This window comes from Callithrix jacchus, chromosome 1 (genome assembly GCF_049354715.1).
Source record: "Callithrix jacchus isolate 240 chromosome 1, calJac240_pri, whole genome shotgun sequence".
NCBI lineage: Eukaryota > Metazoa > Chordata > Mammalia > Primates > Cebidae > Callithrix > Callithrix jacchus.
The window spans coordinates 181,831,890-181,846,982 of NC_133502.1; the positions used below are offsets into that span (position 1 = coordinate 181,831,890).

General features: G+C 50.9%; 1 long non-coding RNA gene and 1 pseudogene across 1 annotated transcript; one reads left to right on the forward strand and one right to left on the reverse strand.

The window, feature by feature from the left end:
• Positions 1 to 8,827: 8,827 nt before the first annotated feature.
• Positions 8,828 to 11,235, reverse strand: LOC144578719 (transcriptional regulator Kaiso-like; annotated as a pseudogene).
• Positions 11,236 to 13,956: 2,721 nt separating this feature from the next.
• On the forward strand, positions 13,957 to 14,615 carry LOC100413375 (uncharacterized). Its single transcript, XR_013519890.1, has 3 exons — positions 13,957 to 14,006; positions 14,088 to 14,250; positions 14,530 to 14,615. It is a non-coding gene; the product is annotated as an uncharacterized LOC100413375 (long non-coding RNA).
• The last annotated feature ends 478 nt before the right edge of the window (positions 14,616 to 15,093 follow it).

Sequence of the window (15,093 nt, forward strand, 5' to 3'; positions counted from 1 at the left end):
GGAAACAGGCCCAGCCAGGCAGAACCAGGTCTCCTGGCTCCAGATACCACCTGCCACTTAGGCAGCTGGAGGCTGGAGCTGTCCAAGATCGGGGCTTCAAACCAGGAGTCACATGGAGGGAGGCCACGTTCCCCATCCTTTCACCTGCACACCTGCCATCCCCCAGGCGAGCACCAGGAAGCCCCTCTTTGGGGTGGGAGTGGATGCTAATGTTCTGTGCAGCTGTTTGGTTTAGTGAGTTCTTTTTGGTGAAAGGGGTCAGAGATGCAGCTGAAGATTGCACCAGCCTTACACTCCCACGAGAGAGCTGTAACCCTCGTGCTCCTTTCCTGGTAGAGGAAGGTGAGGCTGGAAATAGTAAGGGGCTGAGCTCGCTTGGAGGCTGGTACAACCTCGGGCTCACACCACCAGCAATGTTAAGAGGCACCGGGAGCTGAGAAGGGCTGAGGGCACCACAACGGGAGTGGACGTGGTCCAACCTGCCCACTCCTCCGAGGCTCTCTCCTTCCTTCCCGTGTTGGCCTTTGGAGCCCACGGTTGCGTCTGTCACAAACCCCACCGTGCACCCAAGTGCTGCTAAGGATTTTAATTCCTGCTTTTGAATTTTCAGTGCTTTCTGATTATTTGTAGACTCAAAATTAGAAAAGGCTATTTGTCCTAAACAGAACACAGTATATTTGAATTGCAGATAATTTTATATTTTTAAGAAAAAAATGCAATTTTTCTATAAAGTCACCCATTAAAAAAAAAAACAAAAACAAACAACAAACCAAAAAACTCCTTAGGGATTTTGACTGGGTTGCCCTCAGGTGTGTAACCGATTTGGGGATAATCCCCTATCCCTTTGCTTTCCATTACCCTGTGGCCCCCACGTCCTTCCAGGCAGGTGGTCTTTGCCTTGTGAGCATCATACATTTTTGGAGGCGATTCCTGGGCATCTGGTAGACCCATAGGTGAGAATGACCCCAGTGGTACTGGACAGATGTATGCACTGGCACGATGTTAGTGCAGGAAGTCAGGGGCCCATCATGGCTGTTGGTGGCTGATATGTCATCCATTCCCCTCCCTGCATCCCCTCAACACACCAGCATCCTCATGGACGGGAACCACCCTCCTCACTTCAGAGGGCATCTGATTGATCTAACGGGGCTCCGTCCCTCTGGTCTGTGATTGCTCTGGAATGGGGAGCCCAGAGAAGAAACATGCAAAGGGCATCTGAGACCCAGAGCAGGGGCCCCAGCTGGGATGAGCCAGCCCTGGGGACCTCGAGGAGAGAGGCAGGAGGTGCCAAGTCCTTGACGCAATCATGGAAGCCTGCCCCATGCCTGGACTCCAGCCATGTGGGCACGCAGAGCCAGGTGGGCTCAGCAGCATAGGTGAAGCATGGTGCCCGGCGTGGATGCCACGTGTGTTGAGCCAGCTGTGCTGTGGACAGGGCACTGTGGACAGGTGGGGGATGTGAGCACTGGGAGAGGGAGTAACAGCTGGTGTGAGGGCCCCTGGAGAGGGGGGTGCTGGGCAGCAAGAGGTCAGGGAGGTGTAGGGGTTTGGGACGGCCACTGCCCAGGTCAGAGCAGCACTGCTGCTGATTTCCAGCAACAAAGAATGAGGCCCCTTGGCAAAGCAACAGGATGTATCTTTGAAATGGCAGCAGCTGACCTTTAACACAGAGCCAAGCCGTGCCTGTCTCAAAATGTTTAAGTCCTCACTGCAAACCATTACGCGGCTCACTGCACCTGCGGAAAGCCAACATCAATACCTGCATGCATGCTGGCCTCCCTGGCTCCGCCGTCCTGTGAGGAAGTGAGCATCAATCATGCAGCTCACTGCACCCGCGGAAAGCCAGCGTCAATAACCGCGTGCATGCTGGCCTCCCTGGCTTGGCTATTCTTTGAGGAAGTGAAGCCGGTGGCCGGCTCAAAGCCCCGGGCACTGCCAGACGGGGAGGCTGGCAAACCCAGAAACTTCCACAGCTCAGCTCAACAGCCACACCTTCCATAGGCCAAAGGAAGCAACAGTTCCTTCTCCTTCTCACTGTTCTCAGGGATTCAGGGTCTTTGTTTTTTTGTTTTTGTTTTGGGGAAAGGCGCCACGTCATAGGTTACTATAGAAACTATTCCCGAACTAGATGGTGACAAAGCTGTCATTCCACAGGGAGGCTCTTTAACTTGAACTGATCATGGGGCCATTCTGTAGAAAACAGCTGTTTTTGGAACATTTTAAAGTTCTTTCTTCTTCCTGTGCCTCATTTGGGGGAAGCATCCCTTCTGGATCACCTCTGATCACTTTTTCTTCTTCTTCTTTTTTTTTTTTTTCCGAGGCGGAGTTTCGCTTTTGTTACCCAGGCTGGAGTGCAATGGAGCAATCTCAGCTCACTGCAACCTCAGCCTCCTGGGTTCAGGCAATTCTCCTACGTCAGCCTCTTGAGTAGCTGGGATTACAGGTACGCGCCACTGTGCCCAGCTAATTTTTTGTATTTTTAGTAGAGACGGGGTTTCACCATGTTGACCAGGATGGTCTCTATCTCTCGACCTCGTGATCCACCTGCCTCGGCCTCCCAAAGTGCTGGGATTACAGGCGTGAGCCACCGCGCCCAGCCTTTTTCTTCTTTTTTTAATTCAAAGCCCAGTCTGCCTGTCACAGGGTCATGTATGAAAAGAAGGATTTATGCAGGTGTTCCGAAGAATGTTTTCAGTTTGTATTCATCTCAGAAAATGCTGTGAAATGATGCTAATAAAGAAAACAAGATGTAAAAGTACACATTCAGCCCGGGCCTCACGCAGCCTGGGAAAATGTGCCAAAATGTCAGCTGTGGAAATAATTCACAGTGATCTCTAATTTCTTCTTCATACCTTTATCAAGTTCTTACTATTTGTTCATTTGTTTACGGAGACAGGGGTCTCACTTTGTTGCCCAGGCTGGTCTCGAACTCCTGGGCTCAAGTGATCCTCCCGCCTCGACCTCCCAAAGTGTTGGGATTACAGGTGTGAGCCTTCCCGCCGGGCACTACTTCTTAAGAGCATTAACCATGAGAAAAACAGCAGCATTTTTGAGCGACAACAAAAGAGAGACAGATGAGAGAATGCGTCCCAGCAGAGCCAGCCCCAGGATTGGGGGAAGAACCCTAGGCATGGGGAACAGCGACTCCAAACTCAGCCCTCTGGTCCCCGCCTCCAGGCCTGGCCAGTTTTTGGCAGGGTGGCTCTGTCAGGGTGAAGGGCGGCTGTCCACGGTCTCCAGGTGACTAGCAGGGCCTGGCTTATATCTAATGAACCCCCGCCCCATCTAGAGCCCTAACCTCTCAGTTAGAAAGGGCAGGGTGGTGGGGGAGGATAGAGGGAGACCGGGGAGGTCCAGTCCCACAGGGGCTGAGCTCAGCGGAGCGGAGGTGGGCGAAACGGGCGTGGTTGGGGCGGAGACAGTGGAGCCGGGTCAAGGCTGTGTTGAGGGGCGGAGTGGGCGTGGTAGGGGCGGGGCCAGCGTCAAGGCTGTGTTGAGGGGCGGGGTGGGCGGGGTCGGGGCGGGGCCAGCGGGGGTAGGGTCAAGGCTGTGTGGAGGGTCGGAGGGGGCGAGGTCAGAGCTAGGCCGGTGGGCGGGTCCCGGAGGTGCGGCGGGAAGTCTTAAAGAATTCCCGGAGTCTTTAAGAATCCGGGAAGCTGCCTGGGGCTGGGCAGACAGGCTGACCCGGGGACCCTGACTACCTACCTGAGCTTCCACCCAGCTTTAAGGCTATGTGGTTAGTTTCTTAGCCAAGGTGAATGGTCCTGAGCCAACCAGTGGGCTCTAAGGGTTTAAATGTTTATTGTTTTCTTTTTGAGACGTTGTTTCCCTCTTGTTACCCAGGCTGGAGTGCAATGGCGCAATCTCGGTTCACCGCAACCTCCCACCTCCCGGGTTCAAGCTATTCTCCTGCCTCAGCCTCCCGAGTTGCTGGGATTACAGGCATGCGCCACCATGTCCAGCTAAGTTGGTATTTTTAGTAGAGACGGGTGTCTCCATGTTGGTCAGGCTGGTCTTGAACGCCTGACCTCAGGTTATCCACCCGCCTCTGCCTCCCAAAGCGCTGGAATTACAGGCGTGAGCCACCGCACAGGCCTGAATATTTATTCTAAATGGGCTCCAACGCGAAGTGCGCCTGTGCTCAAGGACCAGCGGGCTAGGAGGCCTTTTCTCCCCAGTCACCCAGTGAGACAGATCTAGAATGTTAATCCGCGGTCTTCCCAGTGGTCCTCTTCTGAGCACCCTGGGTCTGCCGTTGGGGGTTGGGCACGTTCTTCAGTGCATGGTACTTTCTCTCCCTCCCACTGCCATTGGTCTCCCCCAAATTCCCCAGACACAGCAACAGCCATAAGAGCCAACCCACCTTTCCCAAAGCCCTCTGTAGGGAGGGCAGCGCTCTGGGCAGAGGAAAGACCTGCCCAGCTCAGCGAGTAGAAATCCCAGTGGTGCTTTCCGTGCCCCCGAGGCTCAGTGACTGCCATACTCACCAATGGGTGAGTACTCACTCACCCTTACCCTGGAGCAGTGCTGCTTACAGCACCAGGACTCTGAAAGGGCAGGAGTTAAAGGCACACGGAGCAAACGATGGGAAAGCCAGACGGAAGCATGATGGGACCTTGCACTTCGGGCCTCCTGTGGATAAAATGTCACTCCCCCTTGACTCAACGGGGCTGCTGCCTGGAGCCCCTTTCATCATCCTCCCACATCGCTGAAAGTTCTGTTACTCTCCTTTACGGATCAGGGATTCCCAGCTCAGGACCTGAGCTGACTCTTCCCGCGGGGAGAAGAGTCCCGAGGACTTCAGGTCCCCTTCCCTCCCCTCCCCTCCTGCCCAGCCAGACAGTTGCTCGGAAGCACAGCTCCAGAAACAGGGACTCATTCTTTCTAGAATCTTCCCAGAGGCCTGCTGCTTACAAGGGACGTAATTGTGATTTGTATGAGACATGAGTTGTCCAGAACACCAGGGCTATCCCTGAGCCCAGCCATCTGAAACTCTGAGGCTGTCCTCTCTGGAGCCCACTGCGCGGACTGGGGGTTGCTTGTCTGGCAAACTCAGCCATGGCACAAAGTCGGGAAAGCAAAATGGTGTGCATAGAATGACACATTTCGTGTTTTTAAAAACCATTTTACAGTTGCACATGTGAAAACAGTACGCAGCACTTCTGCCCCGCCCCACCTGCCACTAAAGGTCCCCTACTTATTCCCAGGCCCAGGGGCAGGCTCTGCTGTCCTCTCCATTTTACAGGCAAGGAAATTCAGGATTGGGGTTAGAGAGCAGAGACAGCCAGTGGCGGAGTGGGACAGGAGCCTGGGACTTGTGACTCCAGGGTGCGAAGCTCCCCCCACCTACTGTCTCAGGCAGAGGAGCTTTTGGCGGGGTGGGGTGGGTGGTTACTTTCTGCTCATCTCCTTTTTTTTTTTTTTTAATACATGGTCTGGCTTTGTTCCCCAGGCTGGAATGCAGTGGCCTGATCATGGCTCACTGCAGCCTTGAACTCTCAGGCTCAAATGATCCTCCCACCTCAGGTGCGCACCACCACATCTGGCTAATTTTTTTTACTTGCATTGTTTGTAGAGATGGGGTATCGCCATGTTCCCAGGTTGGCCTCAAACTCCTAAGCTCCAATAATCCACCCACCTCAGCCTCCCAACGTGCTGAAATTACAGGCATAAGCCACTGCACCTGGCCTATCTGCTTCTATATGACTTTATTTTTCTCCCATTATTTCTCTTTTAATCATGAAAGAAAAGAGTCTTCCCCATTGGAGTCCAGTCAGGCAAGAAGGAAGCGTGAAGGAGGAAAGTGTAGCTGGGAAGCAGTGTGTGAAGTTCAGTGACTACCCAGGGAGCAGGGACACCCCAGCCAGGCCGTTGCTCAGAAGCAAAGCTTCAAACATGGGGTCCAATTCTTTCTAGAACCTTCCCAGAGGCCTGCTGCTTACAGGGGGAGGTGCCTGTTGTGATTTGTATGGACATGAGTTGACCATTTCCTATTTCTCGTGGCCAGATGCTGCTTCTCTACATCTTTCCGATTACAGTTATTGTAGAAATTAAATGTGAGTGAAGATGGTGATTCCAGGGCAATCGTTGTCAACTTGGGCTGCTCTGTAGAACCCACTGGGGGAACTTCAAAAGACACTGATGCCAGATGGGTGCCATGGCTCACACCTATATTCCCAGCACTTTGGGAGGCTGAGGCAGGAGGATCACTTGAGCCCAGAAGTTAGAGACCAGCCTGGGCAACACAGTGAGACTCCATCTCACAAAAACTTTTTTAAAATTAGCCAGGCATGGTAGTGCATACCTACAGTCTCAGCTACTCAAGAGGTTGGGGTGGGAGGATCTCTTGAGCCCACTGAGTTCAAGGCTATATAGTGCACTACGAATTAGCCACTACATTCTAGCCTGAGCAACAGAGCAAAACCCCATCTCTTAAAAAAAAAATACCGATGCCTGGGCCAGGCAATTAAATCACACTGTTCAAGTGTGGAGCCTGGCAAAGAAATTATAAAAGCACCCCAGGTGACTATAATGTGCAGCCAAGGTTAAAACCGTTGTTTCCTGGAGTAGAGGGGAGTGGGGGAGAGCGTAGCAGGAAAGAGAACAGGCTAGTTTCACTTCGTCTTCACTATTTCTTTGGACTCATTAATCAGGAATGCTTGGACACAAAGAAGAGAACAACAGATACCGGGTCCTACTTGGAGGTGGGAGGAGGGAGAGGACAAAAAAAATACCTATTGGCCACTATGCTTATTACCTGGGTGACTAAATAACCTGTACACCAAACCCCCGAGACATGCTGTTGACCTCTAGAACAATCCTGCACAGCTTCCCCTACACCTAAAAGTTTTTTTTCCTTTTTAATCAGGAATACTTAGCCTAATTCATTTTCATTCCAAATACTGCAGTTCATTTTTCCCGTTCAACACTTGCACAGATATTTAAATAAAAACAGAGCAGGAAACAGGCACCTCAAGGGATGGTGATTGTTACAGCGTTCACCCGAGACCAACACCTCTGTTGAGAAGCCACAGAAACCTCTGCCCAGGCAGGTACCGAGAACAGCGGACCCAGTGATGACGTGCTAAGTGGCAGCTCCAGAGGCTGCAGAACCTCTTTCGATCCCTGAGCGGGAGCCCAAGTCACCACCTCCAGCTGACACAGGAGGAAAGCGAGGCTGAGAAGGTCCAGTGCCCCAGGCAGCAGCAAAGCTGCAATTTCAAGGCCAGCTGCTGGTTCCAAAGCCCAAGCTTTCAACCATCACTCTGTAGGACATCATGCAGTCCTCCAGTTTGTTATATTTTTATTATTTATTTATTTCTATTTTTCAGAATTACATTATTTTATTTTTGCCATAAGAAGCTCTAAGAACTAATATCAGGCAATGGTTAATGAAACATGGAAGTTACAGTCATGACAGAGAAGATTGTAGACACATGAGTATGACAGTATTGAGAGAAATGAACAAGGTTTCACATGGTTGACCAGCCAGGAAGCCGGCCGGTGCTGTTGAGTTGGCATTTAACTCTTTAGAATATGCATGCCTTGACGATACAAAATACCTTGATCAATGTTTACCATCTTTATCTTTTTGGTACAATGCGGGGAAATGTGGCACTATTTCTTCATAGTGATTTTGTGAGGGGATCATTACCACCAAAATCATAATAATCATTTAAAGTATATTTCAAGCCAGGCACGGCGGCTCCCAGCACTTTGGGAGGCTGAGGCGGGTGGATCACGAGGTCAAGAGATCGAGACCATCCTGGCCAACACGGTGAAACCCCATCTCTACTAAAAATACAAAAAAATTACCCGGGCGTGGTGGCGCATGCCTGTAGTCCCAGCTACTCAGGAGGCGGAGACAGAAGAATTGATTGAACCCAGGAGGCGGAGGTTGCAGTGAGCTGAGATTGCACCACTGCACTCCAGCCTGGTGACAGAGCAAGACTCCGTCTCAAAAAAAAAAAAAATGTGCCAGTAACCTCCCACTCAAAATATGTAAAAGTCTCACTTATGGGATCTATCATTTACAAGGATTTATACATAAAGATTGATTTGCTGGCTTTCAGATTCAAAATCTGAAATTTTCATGGGAATATTTTTAACCCTACAAAGCAAAAAGGAAATCTCCATTCAATTCTACTATCTATCAAGTGACAGCCACAGAATTAAAAATACGTGCAACAGAACTTTTCACATCCTCCTGTCTGCATTGTGGAGATTTGTTTTTTGCCCACAGAGACCATATTGCACAGGTATAGAGCGGTCTAGCCACCAAAGTATTTTTACAGATGATGGCAATGAAAGCAAGGATTAATTCTATTCAGCTAAACCTTCTGAAGAAGGTTCTTCATATGAGAGACTTGTCTGCATGGCTATTTTCAGGGAGGGAGGGTAGAGCAGGAAGTTGCTGTCCACTTGGACTAGCAGAATATGCAATCCACGTGGAGACTTATTCTGACATTTTCCAGAACAACCCTAAAACTTCTTATTTACTCTTCATGCCATGTACAAGACAAAGCACACATTTATTGTCTCAATGTTAAGAAAATAGAGAATTCAGCAGTAAAGTGCTAACATGGAAGGGGAAGCTCTAAGAGGTACTAGGGGATGCTAATAATTCCAGTTATGTTCAGAGAACATTGAGACTGCTTCAAATTCTATTCAGAAAAACTCTCTCTCCAAGCTTTTTATTTTTGCCTCTTTTAAATGAGCTGGAAGCTTATTACATAAGCAGATACTTAGTGAGTGGAGGGGAGGGTCTCACCTCTACTCAAACTTTCAGAAAAATTTGCTTCTAAAAATTATCAACAAATAATCCCACTTCACTACCTTCAGATAATGTGGCAGATCAAATTAACTTGTTCACACCTTAATTTGTTTTACCGACCTTCTGAAACCCCTGCCTCATCATCCAAAATGAAACTTTCTAGTATTTCAAAGGAGTTTCTTAAGATTCTGGTTTTATAAATTCAGTCTCAGTACTGCCATCTTTACATTCTGGTTAAAAATGGAATCGTTTTCCTGCTGAATAAAAATATCTTCCCAGGTCATTGGCTTCTTCTGAGTAGATGTGTTGGTCCCTACTGGAGGTTCTTCTCAGGTGTCAACCTTTTACCCAAAACCGTACGCCTTCACTGCCGCCATAGTGCTTGATCTATCAGAAAGATATGCACATTGTCTGATCTGTAAAGACCAGGATGGATGTGAACGATAAAAGTCCCAGAAGGATCTTGACTATGAACTGACTTTTTATGTGACGATATGAACAGAGAGTTGATGAAAGGTTTGCCACAGGCCAAACGCTGATATCTTCGCTCCCCTGTGTGATGAACTTCATGCTTTGTGCGATCTTTCTGTAAGAGGAAATACCTTCTCACAATAATAGCACAGATACTTCTCCCAAGAATGAACGTGAAAATGTCTCTGCAAGCTTGTCAGACATTCGACTTTTTGCTTACAATAGAGATATAATCAATTGACCCTTCCATCTACTCTGAACTCAGTGATCATCCTGTTTTACTTTCATATGTTTGTTTGCCATCTCGCTGCCAGATGTTTTTGGAATTTCATTCTCAAGGCTGGCCTCCCCTTGATCAGGGTCATCTTTGACAGGAATCATTATGTCATAAGTATCTTCACTGATATTTGCATAAACCTTGCAACCAGTCGATAAGCCTTCAATTTCAGTAGCTGTATCTAAAGTAACGATCTTCTCACCCTCCATTAGATGTTTTGATTCTAAGCCTGGATCATTAGTATTTCCGGTAATTATATTTGAAATTATTAAGGAATTGGAAAGCAGTTCTTGAAGAAGTATAGGAATCTGTATCTTCTGTATTCATGATCCATCAATCTGGTATTTTGGGAGGTATCAGCCCGGCAACTGTGAAGAGCTGATGGAGGCAGGTACTAGAAGCCGAAAGACTACTCTTATGGGCCTGGAATTTTTAGTCTTACACTATCACGGTAACGTCACAGAAGAGTCCATGGCCACATTCCTCAGTCAAGGAGGTCAGCAGACTGCCAGAGTATTGATTGTAGCAGAAATCAGTTTTCTGCTCTCCATGCCTGCTTCCTGGCACTGCCACATCTCCTCTTCAGGCCCGAGGGGGCTGGGAGTCTCCCAGCAACAAGAAGGGCACTCTCCAGTGATTCTGCTCCTTCCTTAAACATTGCCCCAGTCTTGGTTAATGTTGATGCAGCCACTGCCTCATTATATTTTTTAAAAGGCACTAAAAATCATGTCATATTTGAGTCATATAACAAAATGAACCAAGAACTCTTTTGGATCACAAATCCCAAACTCAGCCAAAAGCATGTAGCCACTGTCTTAAATTCCAAGTCACTGGTTCAGATGAAACCTGGGAAGCTAAAAATCCACTAAATCCCATTTTTAAGAACAAAAAGAACACTCTGCCACAAACCAGCAAACTAATCGTCCCTGTAGGTTCACAGGGATGTGATGTGCAAAGCAAACCCCATGGTGTGAAGGCAGCTAAGACAAGGAGCTGGCCAGGTCCCTGCCCCACCATTCCCCATCACAGCACCTGCTGAGGCTGCAGAGCACGGACCCAACACACAGATATCCAAAGTGCACACCATGGGCGGGGCTTCTGCCAAAAACCAGGCGCCATCCTGACACCTGCCCGCCCAGGAGAGCAGAACACAGTGGGAGATTGGGGGCTTCCTCAGAAGAGCCCCAGGAGATCCCCGCCTCCTCCACAGGCCCACCCCCTCTCCTGGCCAGGCCTGCCTTTCACAGCACAGAGTTACCCCTTGGTGTACCCCAGGCCCTGGACTTCTTGGATGTGCCAGTGTCTCTCTGATGTTCTCCCTTTGGGCTTTCTGATAACCCTGGCCCTCCAGGGCAGCTCTGGCACTTGGGGAAGCCTCTAGAAAGACCATGGGCAGAGGCCGTTATAGTCCAGGCCCACCCAACCCCAGAGAGCCCTGAGAACATGCCCGGCCTTCCAGAACTGCCTGGCACTCGTCAAGCAGATTTTGGGGGGCCCTGTGTGGGGGCCAGATCCCTGTCCTCAAGGAGCTCGCCTTGGCTCTGGGGCAAACCAAGTGTGGGTGGTCGGCATCAGCCACTGTCCATGTGAAGAAACTGAGGATCAGCGGGGCACGCCCAGCCTGGGAAAGCCAGGCCATGTGAAGCTCTTGGCACGTATCCTCACCTATTCCATCAGCAACACCACCCCCTGGGGGGCAGCTGGGTGACCCCATCTCACAACAGGGCAGATAGGGCTTCGAAAAGTCCCTGTGCAAGGCAGAGCTGGGACTCAAGGCCACCAGATTTGGTGCACAGGAGAGAGCTTGGATCCAGAAACAAGCTCTGCCAGTGGGGAGGACAGGACTGGGTGATGGGAGCTTAGTTTTGGAATGAAAATCTGCAAAGGACCCATCTGTCTGTAAGCACCACAGAAACAGAGCTCACAGTGGCAGCCACCATTCTTTCAGGGCCTCCCATGTGTCCAGCACTTTCCAGAGTTTTCTCTCTGCTACCCACAGAACTAGCAGGGATGACAACTGCAGGGCATGGGCTACAGAGTTGGGGCTGGGCTGCTGTGGTATCCCCAGGCTGCAGTGGTGTCCCTGGGCTGCAGTGGTGTCCCTGGGCTGCAGTGGTTGGGCTGGGCTGCAGTGATGTCCCTGGGCTGCAGTGGTTGGGCTGGGCTGCAGGGGTGTCCCTGGGCTGCAGTGGTTGGGCTGGGCTGCAGTGGTGTCCCTGGGCTACAGTGCTTGGGCTGGGCTGCAGTGGTGTCCCTGTGCTACAATGGTTGGGCTGGGCTGCAGTGGTTGGGCTGGGCTGCAGGGGTGTCCCTGGGCTGCAGTGGTTGGGCTGGGCCGCAGTGGTGTCCCTGGGCTACAGTGCTTGGGCTGGGCTGCAGTGGTGTCCCTGTGCTACAATGGTTAGGCTGGGCTGCAGTGATGTCCCTGGGCTGCAGTGGTTGGGCTGGGCTGCAGGGGTGTCCCTGGGCTGCAGTGGTTGGGCTGGGCTGCAGGGGTGTCCCTGGGCTGCAGTGGTTGGGCTGAGCTACAGTGATGTCCCTGGGCTCTAGTGGTGTCCCTGGGCTGCAGTGGTTAGGCTGGGCTGCAGTGGTGTCCATGGGCTGCAGTGGTTAGGCTGGGCTGCAGTGGTGTCCATGGGCTGCAGTGGTTAGGCTGGGCTGCAGTGGTGTCCATGGGCTGCAGTGGTTAGGCTGGGCTGCAGTGTTGGGGCTGCACTAACACTTCAGGTGTGGGGCTCTCAGGCCTGGTAAACCAAATGACCTGGACCAAAGAGTGCACACAGGAGCCTGGCTGGACCAGCTGCTGGTGCTTGGGTTTCTGTCCCACTTGTCCCTGGATGTGGGGGCTCCCTGTACCTAGTAGTGTTACCTGAAAGGAGTCCCAATCCAGACCCCGTGACAGGGTTCTTAGATTTCGACTGAGTATATTTTTGGTTATTTGATTATATAGCAAACAACAGGTGGACTGTTGAGAGTTTCCCAAGAAAGGGGAGGGGATTTCCCTTAACTGGGTCCCTCTCCCTTTTAGACATAGAGTCTAACTTCTGGACGTTGCCATGGCATTTGTAAACTGTCATGGCGCAGGTGGGAATGTCTTTCAGCAGCTAAAGCATTATAATTAGCGCATAATGAGCAGTGTGGACCACTGGAAGTCAGTTTTGTTGCCATCTGGGTTTTGCTGGTTTTCGGTGGGCTTCTTCACTGCATTCCGTTTTATCAAAGCTGTGTCGGTGACTTGTATCTTGTGATACCAGTTCTGCCAACCTCCTGTCTTACCCTGTGACTAACGATGCCTAAGCTCCTGAGAATGCAGCCCGGTAAGTCTCAGCCTCATGTGACCCAGCCCCTATTCCACATGGAGTCGCTCTAGTTCAATTGCCTCTGACAGTGATAATCTATCCTTCCCTGGGGCTTAGCCTTCACCCACTGAGGGGCCATGGATGGGAGAATGTGTTTGGTTGGTGGGGATAACAGCTGAATTTCCCAGCCCCTGTGATCCAGAGGGTGGTGGGGCAGGGCTGCAGCTGGGAGATGAGAAGATGGTGCAGGTCTGCTGGGCCTTGACCACTCATCCCAGATCCAGTCAGGCCTGGGAAGCCATGGCTAGGAGGGCACTGAGCAGGCCCAAGGCGAGCCCTGCTGCAGTCAGCTTGGCATGACCTCTCAAAGGCAGCTTGGGCTGGCAGTGATGCCACCCTCTCCCCAGCAGCCCGAAGTCCTCCCTCAGCGCACAGCAGACCCTGTCCGGGAGGGCGGGGCTCAGTGGAGGTTGGCAACTCAAGAGAAAGGATCCCAGCCCTACCTTGAGGGAGTGGAGTTGAGAATGCCTCCCTAGGGGGCCATTTGGGAGTTAAGAGATGGGAATAACATTCCAGGCAAAGCAAATGACAGGTACAGGAGCACCTGTGTGACTCACTGAGGAACTGGAGGATTAATATTCAAATGAAAATACCTGGGGCTCTTGTCAGCCCATGGGTTCCGGTTTCAGGCCCGGGATGGTTCAGTCCAAAATGCTCCGTCTCCCAACAGGCTGCGGTGCCAGGGCTTCTCCTCACGCTGCCCCCTCTATGAGGGATTGGAGGCAGCCATTGCTAGTTCAGGGGAGAGGTGTGGGGTCTCAACTCTGGCATGGCAGTGTTGGTCGCCAGTTACATGTTGCAGTGGGAGAGCAGAAAGAAAGCAGCAGATAGAGAGGAAAGCCACATTGGTGAAAAGTGGTGAGGTGGCAGGGAAGCTTAAAGGGCCTCAAGAGAGGAAGACTTTGTGTGGCACTGCCAGGGCTCCACTGAGCCAGTCCTGTTTTAAAAGCCTTCCTTAGTGCTATCTATAGTTGTTCCTATGGGTGCCTGAGTAACCGTGACAGCTCTTATTCAGAGACCCTCCCCACCTAAACAGCACTTTCGTTACTCTAGAATCACCATCCTGGTAAATAGAGGGTTTGTTCCCAGGAAGAAAGTGAATCCTGAAACCCGGCAGAAAGGCCAGGTAAGGGACATGGACCCTTCCTGCTTTAGGGAAGGATCTGGGAGTCAGCCAGGCTCCATGGTCTCTCACCTTCCTTTATAGATTGAGGGAGAAGTGGACCTCATTGGGACGGTGAGGCTGACAGAAACCAGGAAGCCTTTTGTCCCTGAGAGCAGTCCAGAAAGGAACCACTGGCATTACCGGGACCTGGAGGCTATGGCCAGAATCACAGGCGCAGAGCCCATCTTCATTGATGCTGACTTCAGTATGTTGTGACCAGCTCACCCTAGAACAAATAGCTTTTGTGAAGACTGTCCTTCCTCCTCCTAACCCTCATTACCCAGTCCCTGCTGTGGCATCCGTTGTCGCATGTGTCTATGGGGGAGGTGGCAACTCAGCAAAGGGAACCTAGCTAGGCAAGTACTGAGGGGTCAAGGCCAAGGTAAAGGCCACACAGGATTTCCCATTAAAACGACAGCCACTAGGAAGTAGTGCAGAGGCTGGCAGGCAGCAGAGGGTGAACTTGAGTCCACTGTCTCTGCAGAAAGCACAGTCCCAGGAGGACCCATTGGAGGGCAAACCAGAGTCACTCTGAGGAATGAGCATCTGCAGTACATCGTAACCTAGGGAGTCCCAGGCGGTCCCCTGGCTCCCTCCCCTTCAGCCCAGCAGCCCACTAACACTGGCTCTTTCAACCCCAGGTATGGACTCTGCAGCTACATCATACCTGTGGTTTAAGAAGTTTGTACGTGGAACACCTGGTGCGTGAGACCAGCTGCTAAAGCCCTATCCCTGAATAATGATGTATTTGAAACTACCTTTATGCGGGATCATGTGCTCTTGGGATAAATAAAAGTTCTGGGCCTTCTACCTTGCATGAGCTCATGGCTGGTTGATCATAAAATCCTGACTCTGTTTCAGTCAGTTCAAAGACCTTTCCCAAAACTTAACACAAAAATTACATCTCTAAGGAACAAAATGCCTGGTTAAGAATGTATAAGGGTGAGAAAGAAGGGCTGGGTGCAGCGGCTCACTTGAGGTCAAGAGCTGAGGCAGCCTAACATTCCAAACCCCTTCTCTACCCAAAACACAAAAATCAGCCAGCTGT